This window comes from Dipodomys merriami, unplaced genomic scaffold (assembly GCF_024711535.1).
Source record: "Dipodomys merriami isolate MVZ:Mamm:240054 unplaced genomic scaffold, mDipMer1.0.p SCAF_7, whole genome shotgun sequence".
NCBI lineage: Eukaryota > Metazoa > Chordata > Mammalia > Rodentia > Heteromyidae > Dipodomys > Dipodomys merriami.
This window is the reverse complement of record NW_027206290.1, coordinates 17,264,487-17,276,916: the sequence shown is the minus strand read 5'-3', so window position 1 is coordinate 17,276,916 and position 12,430 is coordinate 17,264,487. Positions and strand designations below refer to the sequence as shown.

The following is a 12,430-nucleotide window of genomic DNA, read 5'->3' as shown; positions in this document are numbered from 1 at the left end:
TTCTATTTTAACTGATTGTCTTATTAGTCCTGGGATTTGGACTCAGGGCCTGGGCACTATCCCTGAACTGTTTTGCTCAAGGTTAGCACTCTACCACTTTGAGCTACAACATCACTTCCAGTTTTCTAGTAGTTAATTGTAGTTGAGTCTCACAGACTTTCCTGCCCAGGCTGGCTTTAAGCCTCAATCCTCAAATCTCAGCCTCTGGAGTAACTAGGATTACAGGTATGAGTCACCAGCACACACAGCTTAAACTGATTTTTTTTAACAAGTATTCTGTACTTTTAGTCAAATTCTATGCTTCCATTTATCTGGCCATTGAAGGGCTATCTATCTCTAAAAGCCTGAGCTCAGTCTGTTATCCAGCTCACAAGGCTATTTTGTTTAGTCTACAGGAAGTTCTTATTTAAAATGTTGAATTGGCCAACCTTTTAAAATTAGATTTTACATAATAATCCAGATTCCTGGCTTGCAGTGAAAAAAAAAAATCAGAAGAACTGGCTCACATTTCCACAGGGCAAAAATCAGCTGCTAAACAGACCCTCTTTATAGACAGTGCCTATTTTCTACTTCAGCCCAGTCCACTCCAACTTCCTCCAATTCCTTCCCCTTCCCCGAGGTTGAGTATAGCTGCCATAAGTAATCTTATGTGAAGCTCTGACTTCAGGCCCAGTTTGCTATTGCCTGAGATTCTCCCAGGGGCTAGAACTAGTCTATGTCTCTTTCCATTCCCCACTCATTCTCATTAGTACAGCAATTGTGGATGTAATTATAAACTTTCTGTTTGTTATAGAATTTCTCAGGTACAAATAATTTACTAGGAAGATAATTTAGGACTACGAAAGAGAATAAATGTTTTGCAACAGGAAAATATTTTCAGAGACAAGCTAAGGAGGAAGTCTCTCGTTCACCCTTTCTGTACAGAAAGGGGGTGTTTTGTGCAAGATGTGTAACTAACCCACTTCCCAATTCTACTTAACTATCAGCTAATCTTTTTTAATTTAATTTAATTTAATTTTAATTTTATTTTATTGTCAGTGTGATGTACAAAGGGATTACAGTTACATACTGTCTGAATGTTAATATGGAAAAAATCCCATTAAAAGTTTAGGATTGAGCTGGGAAGGTGGCTCAGTGGTAGAGTGCTCGCCTTGCATGCCTGAGGCCCTGGGTTCGATTCCTCAGCACCACATAAGCAAAAAGAAAAAAGCCGGAAGTGGCGCTGTGGCTCAAGTGGTAGAGCGCTAGCCTTGAGCTGAAGAGCTGAGGGATAGCGCCCAGGCCCAGAGTTCAGGCCCCACGACCGGACCAAAAAAAAAAAAAAAAAAAAAAGTTTAGGATTTAACCAAATGAATCCACTGCACTGAAATTACATTTTGATTTGAGCAGAATAAATACATTGGCACTTATTTATTCATGTTTAACTTTGGGGACACAGGAAACTGTTTCTGCTACATATATTTGTTACAGCATTTATTTAACAAAGATTGGGTATAGCATTCAAATGGCTGCATCTTTACATAATGTATTTATGAACAATAGTTACCATAGTTGGATCTACTTAGCAGGAGGTGTTTAATGTGGACCAGGGCCAGAAGCCAAGCACTAGTGGCTCACACCTGTAATCCTAGCTACTTTAGAGACTGACATCTGAGGATTTTGGTTCAAAGCCAGCCCAGACAGGGAAGTCCATGAGACTCTTATCTCCAATTAACCAGCAAAAAGCCCAAAGTGGAGGTGTAGCTCAAGTGGTAGAGTGCTTGCCTTGAGCAAAAAAGGTAAACCAGAACAAACCCCAGCTCAAACTACACACACACACACACACACACACACACACACACAGAGCTGGGACACACACACACACACACACACACACACACACAGAGCTGGGTCACATACCAAAACAATTCAGTGACTTAAAAAAAATATTGTTTATCTGTCTCTCTCTTGTCCCAATACTAGGGCTTGAACTACTGTCCCTTAACTCTTTCATTTATGGATGACCACTTGAGCCACACCTCCACTTCCAGTTTTTTGCTGGTTAGTTGGAGATACGAGTTTCATGGACTTTTCTGTGTGGGCTGGTTTCAAACTTCTATCCTAAGATCTCAGCCTCAAAAGTAGATAGGATTACAGGCATGAGCCACCAATGCAAGTGGGTACAGAACATCAGTGAAGTTCATACCTCATCTCATGGGTTGTTCATAGGGAGGTAGAGAGAAATAGCTTTCTGGCAGCCAGATCCTTTCCAGAAGACGCCATCTTACTTATCATCATATTTCCCTGCTTGTCAGAACTTACCATGGCTCTGCTCATCTGCTGATGTTAAGATTCAGCAAATGGTATTTATGCATTGCTGGAGGAGTGAAGACTTCTGGCAATGTTCCTATTACCAGCAAACAGAGCAGGAGGGGGGAAAAGTATCTTCAAGAAAGAAGTGCTCTTACTGGACTAACAGCACATATGTGAGACTAGCCAGGTCTCAGGGAGGATGTAAACATCCTCAAACTTCAGAGCAGTTGTAGTTCTAACTGGATTTCATAGGCCAGTAAAAACTCAAAAGAAAGACTGTCAGAAAATGACCAACGTAAAACCTGACCAAGAGCCAGGCATGGTGGTACACAGCTGCCATTTGAGCACTTGGGAGACAGAATCCCAAATTTGATGGGTTTTTTTGGGGGGGTCCGGTCGTGGGGCCTGAACTGTGGGCCTGGGCACTGTCCCTCAGCTCTTCAGCTCAAGGCTAGCGCTCTACCACTTGAGCTACAGCGCCACTTCTGGCTTTTTTCTTTTTGCTTATGTGGTGCTGAGGAATCGAACCCAGGGCCTCAGGCATGCAAGGCAAGCGCTCTACAACTGAGCCACCTTCCCAGCTCCCAGAATCCCAAATTTGAGGCCATGCTAGATTCCATTAGGAGTTCAGGGCCAGCCCCGGCTAGGCAGCAACATCCTATGTGAAAACAGAAACAACATAAAACCCAGCCACCTAACCACAAAGTGAACAGCACCCAAAAGCAAAAGTAACAAAAAGAAAACAGTAATAAAATAAATCCACTGTAAGTAGAAAACGACCAAAAATAAAAAATAAAAAAAAAAAACAACTCTTGAGGCTGGGATGGTGGCTCAGTGGGAGAGTGCTTGCCTAGCATGCATGAAGCCCTGGGTTCGATTCCTCAGTGCCACATAAGCAGAAAACGCTAGAAGTAGCATTATGGTTCGAGTGGTAGAGCACTAGTCTTGAGCAAAAGCAGTTCAGGGACAGTGTGCAGACCCTGAGTTCAAGCCCCAGGACTGGCAAAAAAAAAAAAAAAAAGAAACTTCTTGAAATCAACCAAAGCTGACACTGATATTGAAAATGAAACATGTGCTGCTCATATTTATTATCTTTTTTCCACTGTGGAAAAAAACACTCAAGCAGAGTGTGTGGTACCTTCCCGTGCAGGCACCTATGCCAGGGACACACCAACAGCCTCCAGGTGGCATTCTGCAGTCTTGGTCATCACCATCACCTTTTAAGGAGTCTGATGTCTCCTTCAAGCTCATTGGTCTAATAATCCACTTAGGGCTGTCAGTCACAAATGTCTCAACGCCTTTCCAAAGGTGTCCTCGTCAGTAAGCAACCTTCTGTGAGATGCATGTTTACAGCCGTGGCTCTGAGTCAGACTCACTGGGGTCAGGAAAGACACTTATCAAACTGAATCCACCTCGATTCAGAGCCACCACACTGGGAAAGGCGGCAACAAATAAAAATGTTTTGTTTTGGGCTGGGAAGGTGGCTTAGTAGTAGAGTGCTTGCCTTGCATGCATGAGGCCCTGGATTCGATTCCTCAGCACCACATAAGCAAAAAGAAAAAAAAGCCAGAAGTGGTGCTGTGGCTCAAGTGGTAGAGTGCTAGCCTTGAGGTGAAGAGCTGAGGGACAGCGCCCAGGCCCAGAGTTCAGGCCCCACAACCGACCAAAAAAAAAAAAAAGTATCCTTACCATCATCACGTGGACAGAGTGAGGAGGAAAGAGACAAAAAGGCAACCAAAATACACTCAGGGTGACTGCGACCAGGGACTAACAAAGATTTCCTATGTGCTTCTTCTAGAGGATTCACAGGCTTCCATAATATCTCTCTCCAAGTCTGGAAATGTCAATTTTTTTTTTACTCAGAGAAATGGGTACAGGAAGGAGCCGTCCTCACGGAGCATCTCTTCTAGGGAGAGGCAACCACCACTTACAACAAAACCCAGTATAAAGTAAAAAAAACACTGTTTTCCATCCTTTTTCCTTCCCCCCCCCCCCCATCGTCATGGGGCTTGAACTCTGGGCCTGGGCGCTGTCCCTGAGCTCTTCAGCTCAAGGCTAGCACTCTTGAGCCACAGCACCACTTCTGGTTTTCTGGTAAATTGGAGATAAGAGTCTCAGAGACTTTCCTGCCCAGGCAGGCTTTGAACCGAGACCCTAAGATCTCAGCCTCCTGAGCAGCTAGCATTACAGGCTGGGTCACCGGCACCTGGCTCCTTTTTTTTTTTTTTTAATGAAATACAGCAATAGTAAGTTGGTGTCCTTTTTATCAGCAATGGTAAATTGGAACCACATTGTAAAATTATTTTCAGAGCCTTTCCTAGGATTTTCCCAATAAACACCAATCTATGGTAGACTCAACCTATTTGCCCACAAAGAAAACTACGTACAAACTTCTGATGACTAACACATCCTAGTGTCTGTCGTTTCCCTGGAGCAAATCCCTATTGGCTAGGTATTTCATAATCCAGAGCACTTCCTGTCGTCTTTAAGCCTAGAAATTCCACTGTGTGCCTCTTCTTTTGGTCCAATTATGTAAATAAGACCCAAGGGACCTCACTGTTTACACACCTCAGAGCAGAGGAAAAATCTTCACTCTCTCAGCCTCTGTGTTCAAGATGGAGAGATTCTAAGGCCTGCTCTGTAATTGGATGTGTACACTTCATCAACTCCTATCGCCTCATACCTGTGGCTGGTGATTCTCATCTATAAAATTCAAGGGTTGATCCCGCTCAGCTATGTTGGTTCCCTCCAATATTTGAACCTTGATCTTCAGATCTCAGCTGCCCGAGTAGCTTGGATGACAACCATGATTATGGCAGGGCTCAAAGGTCTGCTTTGAAATGTAACTTCACTTCTCAGAATGTCACACACACAGTGGCATTCACAATTGCTGGCCACAGCAGTGTTCCTTAACTTTGGCACTCAAGACTGTGAACAGTATTATTCTTTAGGAGCAGGAGCCTAGACAGGACGTGAATGTTTAAACAGAATTTCTGCCCACTAGAAGCCAATAGCAACTGTCCACTGGCTAAAATTTCCCAATAATACCAAGTGTCTGCTGGGAGGCAAAAAAAAAAAAAAAAAAAAAAACACTGGTCTTGAGACAAATGATTAACATGGTCACTAACTTGTGGTTAACTTCTCCAGTAACTAGGTAAGTCCTCTATTCTGTTCTGGCTGGGCAAGCCCTTTTATTATGCTTAACCTAGAACACCCCTCAAAGTTTTCCCTACTGGTACTCCTTCTCTCCTTCCAATGGCCACCACTGTCTAACCACTGTCAGAGGTCCAGTCAGACAGACTCCCTCCCCTCCCCCCACATATACATTTTTCCCCAGCTCTAAACACCCAGAACTCCTGAGCATCTGTAACTGTTCGTTTCTGCAGGTGTCTTCGTATGTGCCTGTCTCATCTGCTCTCTGAGTTTAAGAATCTTCTCCTTGCTTGTGTAAGGTCCTGGAACACATACTCCAAGTTCCCTGCTTACTGTTGGCACTCAATAAATACTAACCTGGTGTTTCTTAGAATGCCAAACACCAGCTCCAGTTACAAAGAAGTCCCTTTCAAACTACCATTTCAAAACCACATGTGACCACACAAATAAAACTTCTGACATAACTTTGATCTTTGCATGGCCAGTGCCAATCTATCTATAGTACTGGGAAAGTTTAATTTCCAAAAACACATCTGTACCAGGCCAGGTGCTGGTGGCTCACGCCTGTAAATCCTAGCAACTCAGGAGGCTGAAATCTGAGGATCTCTGTTTGAAGCCTTCCCTGAGCAGACAAATCCAAGGGTCTCTTGTTTCCAATTAACTAACAAAAAGCTGGAAGTGGAGGTGTGGTTCAAACAGTAGAACACTAGCCTTAAGTGAAAAAGCTAAGGGAGAGTGCAAAGCCTTGAGTACAAGCCCCAGTACTGGCACAAAAGTAAAACAAAAACACCACAGGTACTAAAACATTTCAAGTAGGAGAACATGAAGAGGCACCCTAGAATCTTCCAAAGAAATTCATAAAAGAGCTCTATGCAACGTACAACTTAATAGTAATTTTTCAAGAAGGCTAAGTAGTCACCAAAGTTTTTAAATGCTGGAAAGAAAGAAAAAAAAGAGCCAAGAGCAAGGATACAGATATGGCTCAATACATTGTTGCATCATACTCCGCATGCTAATAGAGGGGGAGGGGAGGGGACGGGGTCATCTGAGGACAGTTTCCTCTCCAACCCGCTAATCTGTTAAGTTTTAATCAACCACAAAGTCCACAAACACACACCCTCAAAGGAAAGAAAAAAAAAAAAAAGACCTGGACAAATCTAAGGTAAAACGTTGAGTTGTATAAATAAATTTGGAACTTTCTAGTCCAGCTCCACAGCTAGCTAGTCGTTTGGTGAAGGGTCCTTTCAAGAATAGGAAGTGGTCAAATCGACTTATTTTAACTATCTAATCTCACTCTTAAAATTTTTCAATGTGTCACACTCTGATTTTGAACGGAGTTCTCGCAATTGGTGTGTAGACAGAAGGACTCTAATCCTAACCCGGCTGACTCAAAGTGTCGGGTCAGTTAATGAACAGTTTAAAAAAAACAAAAACAAAAACGCCGTCTGAAGACCCCTGTCTACCAGTTTTTGGTGCAGTATTCGGCCCACACGTCTGTGGGGCTCTAGAAGCTTTGGGGAGGGAGGTCTGAATCACTATCATTCTTGGCACGTGGATGGCACCCCCTTCCTGGGCCAGATTATTTGTGAAAGAGGAAAAAAAAAAAAGCCCTCAGCATTACTGAGGACGGGAATCCCCAGCCTGCCGAGACTCCTCCAACAAACAACCCAGCACAGAAGATGTACTAGGTGCTCAATAAATGCTGCCTAGATGGAATTTCATTACGCAAGCTGCCAAGGCAAAGTTTCCAGAAATTAGCTCTTCCAAAGACATCGCTTCACAGCTTGCTTGCCAAAAGGGGTAAATATAAAATAAAAATAAAATTTAAGACCACAACCTTTTCAAAGTCAAGGGAGAGGACATTTTTGAAGTTAACAGGGGGCCAAGCGGAGGGCCGGCTCGGGTGGGACCCATCAAATCGGTTCGAATCCTCCCACCCTCCGTTCCTCATTTCTTCGCCTGGCCTCCTGCGTGCTGACCTCGGTCTTTCATCCTATCTCTTCCCGAAATCTTAAATCTCTTCCGGCCACACACACACACACACACACACACACACACACACAAGTGCGGGCGGGCCACGGGGGCTCAACCCGGGGACCTACCTCTCCTCCCCACGACCCGTGGCAATTCTTCTTCACTGCGGATGGCTTTTTTTTTAAATCAAATAAAAACAATCCTGCTGTCTTTATCTTGCTAGGGACCCCCCAATCACAGGGGGCCGGAGCGCGGGGCCGGCCCCCATGGGCTCCTCCAGCGGACGGAGGCGCCGGCTCTCCGGTAAAGCACTCCGCCGGACCGTCCTCCTTCCCGAGCCCCACGCACGAGATCCAAAGCGCACAAGTCCCGCTCCCAAGAGCCCACGCTTCCAAACAAGCTAGAAGCGGATTATACCGGTACCCAACCCGGAGATGGCCCGCGGCGCCCGGGTGCACCTGCGGCCCCGGCCCCTCCCCGGGCGCGGGGAGGGGGGCGGAGCGCGGCCTCCCCGTCCGCCCCCGCCCCGGCCCCGGTCCCGGCCCGCGGGCTCCGCGCGCCGCCCGCCCGGCGCGGGGGGGGGAAGGCGGTCCCGGGCAAGTTCGCGGGCTCACCTTCCGGGCCCCGAGCCGCCCAGGCCGGACGCCCGGCAGGCACCACCTCCGGGGAAGCCGGGGCAGCCGGGACCGCTCTCCCCGCCCCCTCAGGCTGGGCGGGAGAAGGCCGGGCGCGGCGCGCACGCCCCCGGGGATTGGGGAGGGGGGGGGGGACCTCGGCCGCCACGCCGCTCGGACCCAGAAGGCGGCACCGAGCCCCGGCCCGGAGCCGGGCCCGCCGGGCCGCCCCCCTCCCATCCCCAGCCGCCCTCCCCGAGCCCCGGGCGGCGCGCAGCCGGGCAGGCCGCGGGCGCCGGGATGGCACGTTCCGGGCGAGGCTTCCACCTGCGCCCCGGCCCCGCCGCCCCTCCCCGGGTTCCGACCCGGCCCGGAGGGGCGCGCACCCACCTTGGGGGGCGGCTCGGCCACCGAGCCGGGACTTAGGCCGAGGCGGGGGGTGGCGGCATCACCCGCGGCGGGCGGCGAGGGCGCGCGGGGCCCTGGGCCCGGTTCCCGCGGCCCCGCCCGCGGCGGCCACCTCGGAGCGCGGCGGAGGAGCCGGGGCACCACGGGCGGCGGCAGCGGCGGCGGCGGCGGCGGGAGCAGCAGCACATGACGCTGTAGCGAGGGGAATCAGACAAAGCGGAACATGGACTCCGGGCCCCGAGCCGGCGCCGCCGCTCCGGGACCAACCGCCGCCTGCGAGCGCCGCCACTGGCCCGGCTGCAGCCAATGGGGCGGGCCGGGGCCCCCATGTGACGGCGAGCCCCGGCGGGGCGGGCGCCGCCGCGCCCTCGGGGGTCCCGGAGGCGTCCGCGGGGGGCAGGCAGGGGCGAGCCGGGGGTCCCGGAGGAGTGGGCAGAGGCGCGGCGGAGGTCCAGCCTGCGCCCGCGCGGGGTGCGCAGGGGCGGAGAGGGGTCCCGGGGGGGCGGGCCGGGGGCTCTAGGGGGTGGGCAGGGGCGCGGCCGGGGTCCTGGGGGGCGGGCCGGAGGTCCTAGGGGGTGGGCAGGGGCGCGGCGGAGGTCGGGGTGGGGGCGGACGGGGGGTCCGGGCTGCGGCTGCGCGGGGTGCGCAGGGGCGGAGAGGGGTCCCGGGGGGCGGGCCAGGGTCCTGGGGGTGGGCAGGGGCGCGGCGGGAGTCCCTGGGGGCGGGACGAGGGTCCCAGCTGCCTTGGCCCGGGGTGCGGGGGGGGGAGGGCGGAGAGGGGTCCTGGAGGGCGGGCAGGAGTGCGGCGGAGGTCCCGCGGGACAGGCCGGGGGTCCCAGCTGCGTCCGCGCGGGGTGCGCAGGGGCAGAGAGGGGTCCCGGGAGGAGTCCCCGGGGGCTCTGGGCCGAGTGTGGCGGCTCCTGACCGGGGACCCGTGGCGGGACGCCACCCCGACGCGGAGCAGGTGCACCAGGCGTCCAGAAATCGCCGCGAGCGATCCACCGACCCGGGACGGGGACGGGGACGAGGACGGGCCCGGGGCCCAGCCGTCGGTGGCCTGTATGGATGGAGTCCTGATCCCGGAGCCCCGTCTTGCCTGCAGAAGAGGTCCAGGGGCTGACTGAACAAGTCGGATATTAAGAATTGGGGGGGGGGGGCGATGTGAGATTGCCTTCCGGCTCTGGGAAGAGAGCATCCTGCGGACTCGGGGCGCACACTGGGCCTTTGCTGCAGTTCCCGTGCTGCTGCTGGTCTGCCCTGGAGGCTGTGCTGTGCACGGTAGAATTTTGTTTTCTTCAAAATGTGACCCTTCTCCCCCCCACACACACACACACCATTCCTTTTCACAGAAGATGCCTTTCCCAACCAAGCAGGCAGAGGAGAAAGTTGTTGCGTGTGAAGATATTTTTCCAAGGTGGTAGAAGTCCCACTGAAAGATGGAGCTGCCTTTGCAGTCTTTTGGCCCCCGGAGAAAAGAGGCTGGGACGAGAAACAGAACCATGCAGGATTTCCGCCATGATTTGTTTCAAACAAAACAAATGAGCCTGCCCCACACTCCAATATCCCCCTCTTATCTGAATCCATTATTGCTGGGAAACAGTGGCGGGTCTCTTGTCTCTTCTGCAAGAAATCGCCCTGTTGGTACACGTTCAACCCATACTCAGTGCGCCAACTACCCAGGAAAGGGACCTTGTCACAAGGCCTTATAAAGAATGTTATATTGTTGGTCGGGCGCTGGTGGCTCACGCCTGTAATCCTAGCTACTCAGGAGGCTGAGATCTGAGGATCTCGGTTCAAAGCCAGCCCGGGCAGGAGAGACCGTGAGACTCCTATCTCCAATAAACCACCAGAAAACCGGAAGTGGCGCTGTAGCTCAAGTGGTAAAGCACTCGCCTTGAGCTGAAGAGCTGAGGGACAGTGCCCAGGCCCAGAGTTCAAGCCCCACGACCGACAAAAAAAAAAAAAAAGAATGTTATATTGTGTGTGTGTGTGTGTTTGCACACACATGGGCACTCATACCTTTACTGCTACTTGAACTCAGGGCCTATGTGCTGCCCTATCCCACTTTTTGCTGGTTTAATTTGGAGATAAAAGTCTCATGAACTTTCCTGTCTGGCGTGGCTTTCAACCTCCATCCTCAGCACTCAGCCTCCTGAGTAGCTAGAATCACTAGAGCCTCTAGCACCCAACATAAAGCATGTTTTCTAAAGCTTTAGGAAAGTTCCAGAAAAGAGATGACAGAACTGCCTCCATACCAGGCGCTGGAAGTAAACAGCCTACACAGGGAGCGTGTGAGCAGAAAGAGTCCACACACATGCACGTCTCATTGCCATAGGCAGGTTACAAGGTGACGTGACGCGAGATTTGGAGCCCGTGCTCTCCTCTTGCTTTCTCACTTCCCTTCCCTAATCTTCCTGCCTGCAGCCTCTCCAATAACGTGTGCCCTGCCAACAAGGAAGTGTGTGGGCACCACGTGTGTGGCAAGTGATCTAATTACAGTCTCAGGTTTGCTGATCTGGGAGGTTAGAGCAGTTTTAAATCTATTAGCTTGTGATAAGATATCTTGATTGAAAACATCATACAGTTTAGAATGCTTACTTTGTCAAATAGCTCTTGTACTTCACTTTTAAAAAATCTAGCAGCTGGACGTAGTGGCTCACACCTGTAATCTTAGCTACTCTGGAGGCTGAGATCTGAGGATCACAGTTCAAAGCCAGCCTGGGCAGGAAAGGCTGAGAGACCCTGATTAAGTAGAGTGCTAGCCTTGAGTTGAAGAGCTGAGGGACAGTGCCCAGGCCCAGAGTTCAAGCCCCACAACTGACAAAAAAAAAAGTTCTCCCTGGTTTTAGGATGATTCCAGATTAAGAAAAAAAAAAAAGACTTCGAGATTAGTACAAATTGAGAAACTAAAAAAATTGATAACTCAGAAAACAAATATATCTGGTGCTGCTGTACACACCTGTAATCTCAGCTGCTCTCTAGGCTGAGAAAGGAGGCTGAGTAACAACGTTAGACCCTTGACAAAGAAAGAAAGGAAAGGAAATAAGGAAAGACAATTTAGAAAGTTTTTTGTTTGCTAGTACTGGGGCTTGAACTTGACGATTCACACTCTTTCTTGGATTTGTCTGTTGGGGCTGCTTCAAACCTCAGGTCTGTTTCCTGAGATGCTAGGATAAAGTATGTATATTCTTTTTGAAAGGCAACTCCATATCTGGAAATTTAGATTTTGGCAATGTTATATGTCAAGAATATTTATGCACATGTACAAAAATATGTATGTTACAAGCTGGGCACCAGTGGCTCATGCCTATAGTCCTAGCTACTCAAGAGATCTGAATATTGAGGTTTGAAGCCAGCATAAGCAGAAAAGTCCATGCAACTTTTACCCAATTAATCAACAAAAAGTGGAAGTAGCCAGGCACCAGTGGCTCCTGCCCGTCATACTAGCTACTCAGGAAGCTGAGATCTGAGAATTACGGTTCAAAGCCAGCCCAGGCAGGAAAGTCCATGAGACTCTTATCTCCAGTTAACCACCAGAAAACCGGAAGTGATGCTGTAGCTCAAGTGGTAGAGCCCTTGCCTTAAGCTGGAGAGCTCAGGGACAGCACCCAGGACCAGAGTTCAAGCCCCACAACCACCACCAACAACAACAAAATAAAGGAAGTAAAGCTGTGGCTCAAGTGGTAGGGTGCTAGCCTTGAGCAAAAAAGCAGCTCAGGGATGATACCTACCCAGACTCTGAGTTCAAGCCCCAGGACCAGCACCACATATATATTTACTCAAGTACTACTTATAATAATGGAAACTACTTATAGTAGTGAAAAAATTTTGTAAAAGTTTAATAATAAAACCCCTACAAGAAGCTGGCTAAAAGCAAGTTATGTTAGATCAGCAGGGGAGTTTAAGCAATTATTAACAAAAAATAAAATCCATTTGCATCTGCATGGAGACATGTCCACTATGATCCCATTGGTTTTGTACTAAACATA

At 49.8% G+C, this 12,430-nt stretch overlaps 1 protein-coding gene across 3 annotated transcripts in view; it reads right to left on the bottom strand.

The window, feature by feature from the left end:
* The window catches only part of Lrrc8d (leucine rich repeat containing 8 VRAC subunit D), a 93,280-nt gene extending 84,713 nt beyond the window's left edge, over window positions 1–8,567 (bottom strand). For 2 of the 3 annotated variants that reach the window (XM_070007612.1, XM_070007615.1), the window contains exon 1: window positions 7,548–7,849. The gene's annotated coding sequence lies outside the window, so the exon portion shown is untranslated. Of the gene's footprint in view, window positions 1–7,547; window positions 7,850–8,423 lie in introns of those variants that run through there. The other variant, XM_070007613.1, reaches the window with a different exon arrangement.
* Window positions 8,568–12,430: the final 3,863 nt, after the last annotated feature.